Genomic DNA, 12,846 nt, shown 5'->3' with positions numbered 1-12,846 from the left:
CAGCTGTCTACCCTTAGCAGGAGGGCTCCTGATTACATACCTCTCCTGCTGCTGCTGCTGCTGGCTGTCCAGCAGCAGACTGAAGGTGGCTGCTGCTGTGCACAGGTATATAAAGGCTCAGAGCCTATTATGACACGCGCAGCCAGCGTTCCATTGCCACATTCCATCTACTGCAGGCAGGATACCTGGCTGGCTGAATGTCGCTGAGAAGCTCACAGAGACCGCCATAAGCAACAGTTTAACAGAATGCCACAGACTAATCAACCAAACTTTTTGGGTTGGGTTCTCTTTTATAGTCTGCAGGCATTAAATGAAAGAAGTCAGTGTTCCAGCAGAAGGAGACAACGTTTCAGAAAAGGCATTGTAGCAAACCAAAAAAGAAATTTTAAGCGCAGCAGAGTAACCAGCGCACATACCTGTTAGCTCAGGTGAGTTTAAAAGGCTGCTGTTGATAACAAGGGCATTTGCTAAATAGATGGTGTGTGTGCAACAATATACTGAAAGGTCAATTATATTGTGCAGCTTATCTCACCACCTGTAGTTATTTAGGTGAAAGCTCCAAAATGCTTGCCTAATATGTCTGTTTATCCAAAAGGAAGTAAAAAGGGAGAGCTAGAAAGATAGCATTGCATCACATTACATGGCAATGCAATGCACAGTTGCTGAAGTTGAACCAAAATGACCTTGTAATCTGGCTTCTGCAACTTTGAACATGAAAAATCCAATGAGGAGAAGAAAAGCAAAGCCAAAGAGTCCATCCCAAAATCCGACAAACAAGCAAAATGAACAAAAAACATTGAATTCAATTCTTTCTGATTTTAGAAACTGCATTAAAGAAGGGGTGCACCGGTCCTGGAGATACTGCAATACCAGGTCAATGCGTGGAGTGGACAGAGCAAGCTCTTTTTCCATCTCCCTGTTCTAAAAATCCATTTAATATATGGTCCCCAGATAGGGGACGTATCAGATATTAAACTGATAAGAACAGATACTACACTTGATCTTAGCCAAAAGGCCGAGAAGCGATAACCAGAATTGGTTTCAAACTACGGAGCCACCCAAGGATCCTGAAAAGTCCATTTGTGGAGATGAGCTCCTGGACTCCCGTTAAGAAGACATGTTGTCAACCTCTAGATCCCTTACATGCCTGCACTTTTCGGCTTGCTGCTGCTGCAATCCACGCGTTTTAGATCTGCATAACTCCACCTCTTTAAACACAGCACCTTCACCCCCTGCTGTTCCCACCCGCCTCAACACCGTTGGAAGGGAGGAGAACCAATTAAGGCGGGGGGTGGGGTGGAACGAGCAGCTGTCTACCCTTAGCAGGAGGGCTCCTGATTACATACCTCTCCTGCTGCTGCTGCTGCTGGCTGTCCAGCAGCAGACTGAAGGTGGCTGCTGCTGTGCACAGGTATATAAAGGCTCAGAGCCTATTATGACACGCGCAGCCAGCGTTCCATTGCCACATTCCATCTACTGCAGGCAGGATACCTGGCTGGCTGAATGTCACTGAGAAGCTCACAGAGACCGCCATAAGCAACAGTTTAACAGAATGCCACAGACTAATCAACCAAACTTTTTGGGTTGGGTTCTCTTTTATAGTCTGCAGGCATTAAATGAAAGAAGTCAGTGTTCCAGCAGAAGGAGACAACGTTTCAGAAAAGGCATTGTAGCAAACCAAAAAAGAAATTTTAAGCGCAGCAGAGTAACCAGCGCACATACCTGTTAGCTCAGGTGAGTTTAAAAGGCTGCTGTTGATAACAAGGGCATTTGCTAAATAGATGGTGTGTGTGCAACAATATACTGAAAGGTCAATTATATTGTGCAGCTTATCTCACCACCTGTAGTTATTTAGGTGAAAGCTCCAAAATGCTTGCCTAATATGTCTGTTTATCCAAAAGGAAGTAAAAAGGGAGAGCTAGAAAGATAGCATTGCATCACATTACATGGCAATGCAATGCACAGTTGCTCAAGTTGAACCAAAATGACCTTGTAATCTGGCTTCTGCAACTTTGAACATGAAAAATCCAATGAGGAGAAGAAAAGCAAAGCCAAAGAGTCCATCCCAAAATCCGACAAACAAGCAAAATGAACAAAAAACATTGAATTCAATTCTTTCTGATTTTAGAAACTGCATTAAAGAAGGGGTGCACCGGTCCTGGAGATACTGCAATACCAGGTCAATGCGTGGAGTGGACAGAGCAAGCTCTTTTTCCATCTCCCTGTTCTAAAAATCCATTTAATATATGGTCCCCAGATAGGGGACGTATCAGATATTAAACTGATAAGAACAGATACTACACTTGATCTTAGCCAAAAGGCCGAGAAGCGATAACCAGAATTGGTTTCAAACTACGGAGCCACCCAAGGATCCTGAAAAGTCCATTTGTGGAGATGAGCTCCTGGACTCCCGTTAAGAAGACATGTTGTCAACCTCTAGATCCCTTACATGCCTGCACTTTTCGGCTTGCTGCTGCTGCAATCCACGCGTTTTAGATCTGCATAACTCCACCTCTTTAAACACAGCACCTTCACCCCCTGCTGTTCCCACCCGCCTCAACACCGTTGGAAGGGAGGAGAACCAATTAAGGCGGGGGGTGGGGTGGAACGAGCAGCTGTCTACCCTTAGCAGGAGGGCTCCTGATTACATACCTCTCCTGCTGCTGCTGCTGCTGGCTGTCCAGCAGCAGACTGAAGGTGGCTGCTGCTGTGCACAGGTATATAAAGGCTCAGAGCCTATTATGACACGCGCAGCCAGCGTTCCATTGCCACATTCCATCTACTGCAGGCAGGATACCTGGCTGGCTGAATGTCGCTGAGAAGCTCACAGAGACCGCCATAAGCAACAGTTTAACAGAATGCCACAGACTAATCAACCAAACTTTTTGGGTTGGGTTCTCTTTTATAGTCTGCAGGCATTAAGTGAAAGAAGTCAGTGTTCCAGCAGAAGGAGACAACGTTTCAGAAAAGGCATTGTAGCAAACCAAAAAAGAAATTTTAAGCGCAGCAGAGTAACCAGCGCACATACCTGTTAGCTCAGGTGAGTTTAAAAGGCTGCTGTTGATAACAAGGGCATTTGCTAAATAGATGGTGTGTGTGCAACAATATACTGAAAGGTCAATTATATTGTGCAGCTTATCTCACCACCTGTAGTTATTTAGGTGAAAGCTCCAAAATGCTTGCCTAATATGTCTGTTTATCCAAAAGGAAGTAAAAAGGGAGAGCTAGAAAGATAGCATTGCATCACATTACATGGCAATGCAATGCACAGTTGCTGAAGTTGAACCAAAATGACCTTGTAATCTGGCTTCTGCAACTTTGAACATGAAAAATCCAATGAGGAGAAGAAAAGCAAAGCCAAAGAGTCCATCCCAAAATCCGACAAACAAGCAAAATGAACAAAAAACATTGAATTCAATTCTTTCTGATTTTAGAAACTGCATTAAAGAAGGGGTGCACCGGTCCTGGAGATACTGCAATACCAGGTCAATGCGTGGAGTGGACAGAGCAAGCTCTTTTTCCATCTCCCTGTTCTAAAAATCCATTTAATATATGGTCCCCAGATAGGGGACGTATCAGATATTAAACTGATAAGAACAGATACTACACTTGATCTTAGCCAAAAGGCCGAGAAGCGATAACCAGAATTGGTTTCAAACTACGGAGCCACCCAAGGATCCTGAAAAGTCCATTTGTGGAGATGAGCTCCTGGACTCCCGTTAAGAAGACATGTTGTCAACCTCTAGATCCCTTACATGCCTGCACTTTTCGGCTTGCTGCTGCTGCAATCCACGCGTTTTAGATCTGCATAACTCCACCTCTTTAAACACAGCACCTTCACCCCCTGCTGTTCCCACCCGCCTCAACACCGTTGGAAGGGAGGAGAACCAATTAAGGCGGGGGGTGGGGTGGAACGAGCAGCTGTCTACCCTTAGCAGGAGGGCTCCTGATTACATACCTCTCCTGCTGCTGCTGCTGCTGGCTTTCCAGCAGCAGACTGAAGGTGGCTGCTGCTGTGCACAGGTATATAAAGGCTCAGAGCCTATTATGACACGCGCAGCCAGCGTTCCATTGCCACATTCCATCTACTGCAGGCAGGATACCTGGCTGGCTGAATGTCGCTGAGAAGCTCACAGAGACCGCCATAAGCAACAGTTTAACAGAATGCCACAGACTAATCAACCAAACTTTTTGGGTTGGGTTCTCTTTTATAGTCTGCAGGCATTAAATGAAAGAAGTCAGTGTTCCAGCAGAAGGAGACAACGTTTCAGAAAAGGCATTGTAGCAAACCAAAAAAGAAATTTTAAGCGCAGCAGAGTAACCAGCGCACATACCTGTTAGCTCAGGTGAGTTTAAAAGGCTGCTGTTGATAACAAGGGCATTTGCTAAATAGATGGTGTGTGTGCAACAATATACTGAAAGGTCAATTATATTGTGCAGCTTATCTCACCACCTGTAGTTATTTAGGTGAAAGCTCCAAAATGCTTGCCTAATATGTCTGTTTATCCAAAAGGAAGTAAAAAGGGAGAGCTAGAAAGATAGCATTGCATCACATTACATGGCAATGCAATGCACAGTTGCTGAAGTTGAACCAAAATGAGCTTGTAATCTGGCTTCTGCAACTTTGAACATGAAAAATCCAATGAGGAGAAGAAAAGCAAAGCCAAAGAGTCCATCCCAAAATCCGACAAACAAGCAAAATGAACAAAAAACATTGAATTCAATTCTTTCTGATTTTAGAAACTGCATTAAAGAAGGGGTGCACCGGTCCTGGAGATACTGCAATACCAGGTCAATGCGTGGAGTGGACAGAGCAAGCTCTTTTTCCATCTCCCTGTTCTAAAAATCCATTTAATATATGGTCCCCAGATAGGGGACGTATCAGATATTAAACTGATAAGAACAGATCCGTTTTCAAACAAGCTTTATTTAAATCAGACATACATCATAAATTACAAACAAATCACAAAGACTTGAATAAAATATGACATAAAACAAATACAAGGTCAGATTTAAAAAGCGCATAAAAGCATAAAAAGCATAAAACACAGTTTTGCATATAATTTGCATAAATAAATACATATGTCAAATGCAAACACCATAGCTTTTTAACTTTATCTTTTTACAATCAGGTAGTATGAAAACTTTTCACAAAGAACATATCCGATACAATATTTGAAACAAATCACAAATACTGGAATAAAATATGACATAAAACTAATACAGAGTCAGAATTAAAATGCACTTAAAAGCATAAAAAGCATAAAACACAGTTTTGCATATAATTTACATAAATAAATACATATTCCAAATTTGCAAACACCATAGCTTTTTTGCTTCATTGATTCCCATCTTTTTACAATCTCTCAGGTAGTATGTAAACATTTCACAAAGAGCAAGCCCAATACAATCTTTGACAGGAATAAATTCACGTTTAAACAATAATATATTGCGCACTTTCCATAAAGCTTCTTTTAAACAGTTTATTATAAGCCATGCGACTCGTGCTTGTTTCATGGTTGGGCATTTAATTATCCCATATATTATAATGTCACAATTAAGGGTTTGTATACCACATATCCATTTTAGGAGGGTGCCCACCGTCTGCCATAGCTCTTGTGCGTAGGGGCAATCCCACAGTAAATGAAACACTGACTCGTTTGGGGCGCATCTTTCTCTGGGACATCTAGCACTAGCCACCAGCCCCCTATGATGCTGAAAAGCTCTCGTAGGGAGACATTGGTGAACAACCTGCCAAGCTAAATCCTTTTGTGAGTTGCTAAGTGCAGGACAGGCCACGTTGTTCCACACCAGGCGGCACCTGGAGATGGAAAAATTAGACACATCCTCCATCTCCTCATGTCCCTTACAAATAACTGTTAACTTACGTTGATCAAATAAAAGCTGACGATCAACTTGGGTCAGATCATATTCTGAAATGACCTTCTCCAAGATCTTGTAATGCTTAGGGGGAGATAAGAGAAAAGGACAATTAACAGTCATACTGAAGTTCAACTTTCGGAAAAGAAACCCAGTTGTATATCTAAGAAAACAAGAGAAAGCCCCAACATTATTCAAGCTTTTGCAACAAAATACAAAAAACTTGATAAATAAAAACAATTTTAAATCAGGGAACCCTTTACCCCCATTTTTCTTGCTTTTACATACCACCTCCCTCCTCAATTTCTCCATTTTGGATCCCCACAGAAAATAAAACATGGGCTTCATAAGTCTTTTAAGATACAGAGAATTAGGGGGAAAAACCATAGCGGCATACAAAATGATAGGAAGCAAAACCATTTTAATTACAAGAATCTTGCCCTCCATTGTTAGTTTTCGAGTTTGCCATAAAGAGATCTTCTGATTTAATTTATTCAAAACCAAATCCCAGTTTTCAATACCATCATTAGCAGGATTAAACAAGACACCCAGGATCTTGATTCCTACTGTTTGTGTGGGAACCCTAGGCGGATCTGACTCCCATTGACCCATAATCATACAGTCACATTTATTTATATTCAACTTAAACCCAGACCCAGCACTAAAAATTTCAGTAATTAGAATTGCTCTGTTAATAGATGCTGAGCTAGTGCCATATACAGATATGTCATCCATATATCCAATGGCTTTAACTTGTTGTCCACCCCCACCCGGAATAAAAATGCCCCTAACCACCTTGTCCCGACGCAGCAGGCACAACAGTGGCTCAATGGAGCAGACAAATAAAAGTGGGGACATGGGGCAACCTTGTTTAACACCGGAAAGAAGCTCCACCTCTCTAGTTAAAAAACCATTGACTAAAATCCGGGCAGATGACTGTTTGTATAAAAGCGCAATTTTCTGAATAAAAGAATCAGGGAACCCCATCTTTCCCATAACTTTAAAAAGATAAAAGTGGGAGACCCTATCAAACGCTTTCATAAAATCCAAAGATAAAATAGCTAGTGGCTGTTTTCTATCTTTTTGAAACCAGATAAGATCACGAATTAGGTTTAGATGCTCCCAGATTGATCTCCCGGGGACACCACACACCTGATCTGGATGAATTACATTTTTAATAACTGCTTTAAGACGACCAGCAACAACTTTAGCTAAAATCTTGTAGTCTGTATTTAATAGTGAAATAGGCCTCCAATTCTCCAACTTTGATTTATCACCTTTCTTAAAAATTAATGTAATCATACTTTTACGCCATGAATATGGTAATAAATCAGCCTTAGAGGCTTCACAAACTACTTGTATAAAATCCTCCTTAATTAGATCCCAAAAGCAAAGATAAAATTCAATAGGAAGGCCATCTGATCCAGGAGCCTTACCTTTATTAAAACTCTTAAGGGTCTCTTCAATTTCACTGGGTAAAAGTTCTTTAGCTAAAAAAATCTGGTCATCTTTATTTAAAAACTGGGATAAAACATTAAGATTCTCTGTAAAAGCAGGTTCATCAACATTTTTAATACTAAAAAGATCTCTATAAAAATTAGCAGTATGCTCTAAAATGCCCTCAGTGGAAGATTGTCCTTCTAGCTCAGTAATCACTTGTTTTTTGTCACTCATTTTTTTAAAGAAAAACCTTGAGCAGGTCTCACCCTCTTCCAAATATTTCACACGGGTATTAAATATAATTTCTTTACCCTTTTGTTCCAGGAATTTTTGGATTTCTGTCTGGATCTTGGCAATCTCATCATCCACACCAGGTACTCCCCACCCCTTAAGCTTAAGGAGAGTTTGCATCCTGACATTAAAATCTTTAAAACATTTCCTTTTTTCACGTGCCTTCCTTTTACCAATTTTAATAAAAAATTCTTTAATACGGGTTTTAACACACTCCCACCACCCCAACATACTCTGATTTGGGTGTTTCCGTCTTCTCCAACTCTCATACTTTGCATAAAACTCCGCCCTTACCAGTTCGTCTTCTAATAAGAGCACATTCAATTTCCACATACCTTTTCCAACTTTTGCTTCCTGTGGAGTTTGCAATACATTGTATAGTAATACATGATCAGAAAAAATATTTTCTATTAGACCAGCATTCCTAGGTTTAAAAACATCAGAAGAGGAAAAAATAAAATCAATACGAGATGACATCCCTCTACCCCTCCATGTATGCCCAGGGTCAGTAGGGTAGGACTTTCTCCAAGCATCTAATAATTTGAGGTCCGTTGTCAAATGTTTTAACAGACTGGATGTTTTGTCTGTTCTTCCATTAGTATCACCTCCACTCCTCCCCTCCCCCAACATGACACAGTTAAAATCCCCTCCCACTATCACCGGGGACGGACCTGATAAAAACAAAGGGATGACATTAAAAAGGGAAGCACGCTCATTTTTCTCTGGGGATGCATAAACATTAATAAGACGACAGGTAAAACCATTTAAAATAACATGAGTTGATAAGGCACGACCTGGAACTATTTCAGTGATGGATAAAACATTAACATTTTGACATTTGAATAAAATCCCAACCCCGGCAGCTTTATTTTCATTGGACCCTGACCAAATAGAGGGTCCTGCTGACCAGTCCATTTTTAAGTTGGGGTATGACAAATCGTGATCAATACCGCATTCTTGCAGGAAAAAAATGTCAAAGTTCAGAGTCATTAACCAAGCAAACAAAGCAGCCCGTCTAACAGGGCTCTTTAGGCTTCTCACATTTAGTGAGGCAACACGGATTTCTGCCATGTTAGGTGTTTTTTATTGATTCATTATACTCTGAATCTGAATCAATAATTTGTGACAGAGAAGGTGAAGGAAGGGATGACACAGTTCGTAAACTGTCCGTTTCATCTGAGTCCGTGAAATCCTCAATTAAGTTAGTCCCCTCTGGGCTGAGAATTTTTGCAGCACTAGATAGAAAGACTTTACGGGACATCTGAGGCAGGTTATGCTCCTCCTGCGCCTCTTCACGACTTCTCTTACCACTGGCGCTGAGATCCATCCGATCCTCCGAATCCACCCGATCCTCACCAGGCACTGCAGCAGGTGGAATACCCGCAGACCCTCCAGGAGCACCAAGGGACATCATCTCCGGAGCAGGATGACCATCAGGACCAGCAACAGGTTCACCAACCACTGCACGACCTCTATCATCCAGGCAGGCAACAGGACATCCATCAGGAATGGTTCCAGGACATCCATCTGGACTGGCATCAGGACATCCATCTGGACTGGCATCAGGGCATCCATCTGGGTTGGCATCAGGACATCCATCTGGATTGGCATCAGGGCATCCGTCTGGATTGGCATCAGGGCATCCATCTGGATTGGCATCAGGGCATCCGTCTGGACTGGCATCAGGGCAGACATCTGGTCCAACATCTGTGCTGGCATCAGCAGGGGTATCTGGATGGACATCTGGATTGGTACCAACAGCTCCAGATTTTCGCCTCTTTTTTGGTTCCCTCTCATTTCCGCTCTGAGAAGGTGCCATCTCCCCACCAGGTGAAACCTGGACCCCTGCAGGAGTAGGCAAAGGCGTGACCTCGGCTACAGAGGCCGGGTTTTTCCGCAAAGGTACCGACAGAGCATCGACTGAGTCAGACTGTTTTTGACCTTTAGTAATGTCCACAAAGCTTTTTCTGGGGTCACCCGGGCTGACCCTGCTGGCATCAGCAGGAACTCCTGCGGAACTAGCCGCAGGCGCCCGAGAGCCACCACGAGACCTTGTCCGCATCGGACAATTACTGAACAGGTGAGTAGACATTCCGCACTCACTGCAGGTCTTACTGTTCTTACAGTCCTTTGAGGCATGACCCCATTGTCCACAGTTGTGGCACTGACTCATCCGCTCGTTCTTACAATCGCTCTGTATGTGACCAAGGTCACCACACCTACGACACCTGAATGGTTGTCCATCATAGAAGAGGTAGCCATGGTCTCTTCCCAGCACCACTGTGGAGGGGGGGTGCATAAGGCCTTCTACACCCCCAGGGTCAAGTCTGAAGCGTACCATAAAGCGTCGTTTCCCATTCCAGAAACCACTCCGACCTTTGACGTTCCCCGTAAATCTGACAGATGTACAATATCTGCTCAGAAAAAGCTCAATATCATCTGTGGACACATGGGGGTTAAACATGTATACCACAAGGGGAACGTCAACTCCGCCATAGAGACCCGTAAAAATCACTCCGTCCAACAGCTTGCTGTTACGGTGGCCCTTAACGCATTCGTAAAAGTGCTGGCAGGCAACCTTGGTCGAGAACGTGAGAATATATGTACTCTGCCCCTTCTCCTGCAGGCAGTAAACATCATGATCTTTCACGTTCAACAGATCTCTCAAAATCTGTACATAGAACTCACGGGGGTTGTCATATCCGACGTGGTTTGCTGGAACCTCGATACGCACCGAGTTCCTGATCTGGCCGGAGCCAGTGGAAAATTGAAATGAACAAGGCATCTCACCAAAGTGGCAAAGGCTTACCGTCACCACGGGCTCGGCCTTTCGCCTGGGGATCGCAAATTGTTGCCCGGGGACTAAGCCAGCTCCCTAATAGCAGCAGGGGGGTGAAGTCCCACCAAAAGGTGAGACGATCCCCCCAGGCCAAGGAGCCGGGTACCCCGGGCACCTCTCAGCCAAGACCAAGGCAGCAACCGTTAGATCACTGCACCTGATCTCAGCCAAAAGGCCGAGAGGCGATAACCAGAATTGGTTTCAAACTACGGAGCCACCCAAGGATCCTGAAAAGTCCATTTGTGGAGATGAGCTCCTGGACTCCCGTTAAGAAGACATGTTGTCAACCTCTAGATCCCTTACATGCCTGCACTTTTCGGCTTGCTGCTGCTGCAATCCACGCGTTTTAGATCTGCATAACTCCACCTCTTTAAACACAGCACCTTCACCCCCTGCTGTTCCCACCCGCCTCAACACCGTTGGAAGGGAGGAGAACCAATTAAGGCGGGGGGTGGGGTGGAACGAGCAGCTGTCTACCCTTAGCAGGAGGGCTCCTGATTACATACCTCTCCTGCTGCTGCTGCTGCTGGCTGTCCAGCAGCAGACTGAAGGTGGCTGCTGCTGTGCACAGGTATATAAAGGCTCAGAGCCTATTATGACACGCGCAGCCAGCGTTCCATTGCCACATTCCATCTACTGCAGGCAGGATACCTGGCTGGCTGAATGTCGCTGAGAAGCTCACAGAGACCGCCATAAGCAACAGTTTAACAGAATGCCACAGACTAATCAACCAAACTTTTTGGGTTGGGTTCTCTTTTATAGTCTGCAGGCATTAAATGAAAGAAGTCAGTGTTCCAGCAGAAGGAGACAACGTTTCAGAAAAGGCATTGTAGCAAACCAAAAAAGAAATTTTAAGCGCAGCAGAGTAACCAGCGCACATACCTGTTAGCTCAGGTGAGTTTAAAAGGCTGCTGTTGATAACAAGGGCATTTGCTAAATAGATGGTGTGTGTGCAACAATATACTGAAAGGTCAATTATATTGTGCAGCTTATCTCACCACCTGTAGTTATTTAGGTGAAAGCTCCAAAATGCTTGCCTAATATGTCTGTTTATCCAAAAGGAAGTAAAAAGGGAGAGCTAGAAAGATAGCATTGCATCACATTACATGGCAATGCAATGCACAGTTGCTGAAGTTGAACCAAAATGAGCTTGTAATCTGGCTTCTGCAACTTTGAACATGAAAAATCCAATGAGGAGAAGAAAAGCAAAGCCAAAGAGTCCATCCCAAAATCCGACAAACAAGCAAAATGAACAAAAAACATTGAATTCAATTCTTTCTGATTTTAGAAACTGCATTAAAGAAGGGGTGCACCGGTCCTGGAGATACTGCAATACCAGGTCAATGCGTGGAGTGGACAGAGCAAGCTCTTTTTCCATCTCCCTGTTCTAAAAATCCATTTAATATATGGTCCCCAGATAGGGGACGTATCAGATATTAAACTGATAAGAACAGATACTACACTTGATCTTAGCCAAAAGGCCGAGAAGCGATAACCAGAATTGGTTTCAAACTACGGAGCCACCCAAGGATCCTGAAAAGTCCATTTGTGGAGATGAGCTCCTGGACTCCCGTTAAGAAGACATGTTGTCAACCTCTAGATCCCTTACATGCCTGCACTTTTCGGCTTGCTGCTGCTGCAATCCACGCGTTTTAGATCTGCATAACTCCACCTCTTTAAACACAGCACCTTCACCCCCTGCTGTTCCCACCCGCCTCAACACCGTTGGAATGGAGGAGAACCAATTAAGGCGGGGGGTGGGGTGGAACGAGCAGCTGTCTACCCTTAGCAGGAGGGCTCCTGATTACATACCTCTCCTGCTGCTGCTGCTGCTGGCTGTCCAGCAGCAGACTGAAGGTGGCTGCTGCTGTGCACAGGTATATAAAGGCTCAGAGCCTATTATGACACGCGCAGCAGCGTTCCATTGCCACATTCCATCTACTGCAGGCAGGATACCTGGCTGGCTGAATGTCGCTGAGAAGCTCACAGAGACCGCCATAAGCAACAGTTTAACAGAATGCCACAGACTAATCAACCAAACTTTTTGGGTTGGGTTCTCTTTTATAGTCTGCAGGCATTAAATGAAAGAAGTCAGTGTTCCAGCAGAAGGAGACAACGTTTCAGAAAAGGCATTGTAGCAAACCAAAAAAGAAATTTTAAGCGCAGCAGAGTAACCAGCGCACATACCTGTTAGCTCAGGTGAGTTTAAAAGGCTGCTGTTGATAACAAGGGCATTTGCTAAATAGATGGTGTGTGTGCAACAATATACTGAAAGGTCAATTATATTGTGCAGCTTATCTCACCACCTGTAGTTATTTAGGTGAAAGCTCCAAAATGCTTGCCTAATATGTCTGTTTATCCAAAAGGAAGTAAAAAGGGAGAGCTAGAAAGATAGC

At 43.7% G+C, this 12,846-nt stretch overlaps 4 non-coding genes and 1 pseudogene across 4 annotated transcripts; all 5 read right to left on the bottom strand.

The window, feature by feature from the left end:
- Positions 1-836: 836 nt before the first annotated feature.
- On the bottom strand, positions 837-1,027 carry LOC141236589 (U2 spliceosomal RNA). The gene has a single exon (XR_012302242.1). It is a non-coding gene; the product is annotated as a U2 spliceosomal RNA (small nuclear RNA).
- A 1,115-nt stretch (positions 1,028-2,142) lies between these two features.
- Positions 2,143-2,333, bottom strand: LOC141236588 (U2 spliceosomal RNA). Its single transcript, XR_012302241.1, has one exon. It is a non-coding gene; the product is annotated as a U2 spliceosomal RNA (small nuclear RNA).
- A 1,115-nt stretch (positions 2,334-3,448) lies between these two features.
- LOC141236587 (U2 spliceosomal RNA) lies at positions 3,449-3,639 on the bottom strand. The gene has a single exon (XR_012302240.1). It is a non-coding gene; the product is annotated as a U2 spliceosomal RNA (small nuclear RNA).
- A 1,115-nt stretch (positions 3,640-4,754) lies between these two features.
- Positions 4,755-4,927, bottom strand: LOC141236735 (U2 spliceosomal RNA; annotated as a pseudogene).
- A 6,825-nt stretch (positions 4,928-11,752) lies between these two features.
- On the bottom strand, positions 11,753-11,943 carry LOC141236586 (U2 spliceosomal RNA). Its single transcript, XR_012302239.1, has one exon. It is a non-coding gene; the product is annotated as a U2 spliceosomal RNA (small nuclear RNA).
- Between the last annotated feature and the right edge of the window lie 903 nt (positions 11,944-12,846).

Source organism: Phyllobates terribilis, unplaced genomic scaffold (genome assembly GCF_046119375.1).
Source record: "Phyllobates terribilis strain yellow unplaced genomic scaffold, ASM4611937v1 Scaffold_710__1_contigs__length_769263, whole genome shotgun sequence".
Classification (NCBI taxonomy): domain Eukaryota; kingdom Metazoa; phylum Chordata; class Amphibia; order Anura; family Dendrobatidae; genus Phyllobates; species Phyllobates terribilis.
Note: the sequence above shows the minus strand (reverse complement) of the source record. Positions and strands in the feature narration are given on the sequence as shown.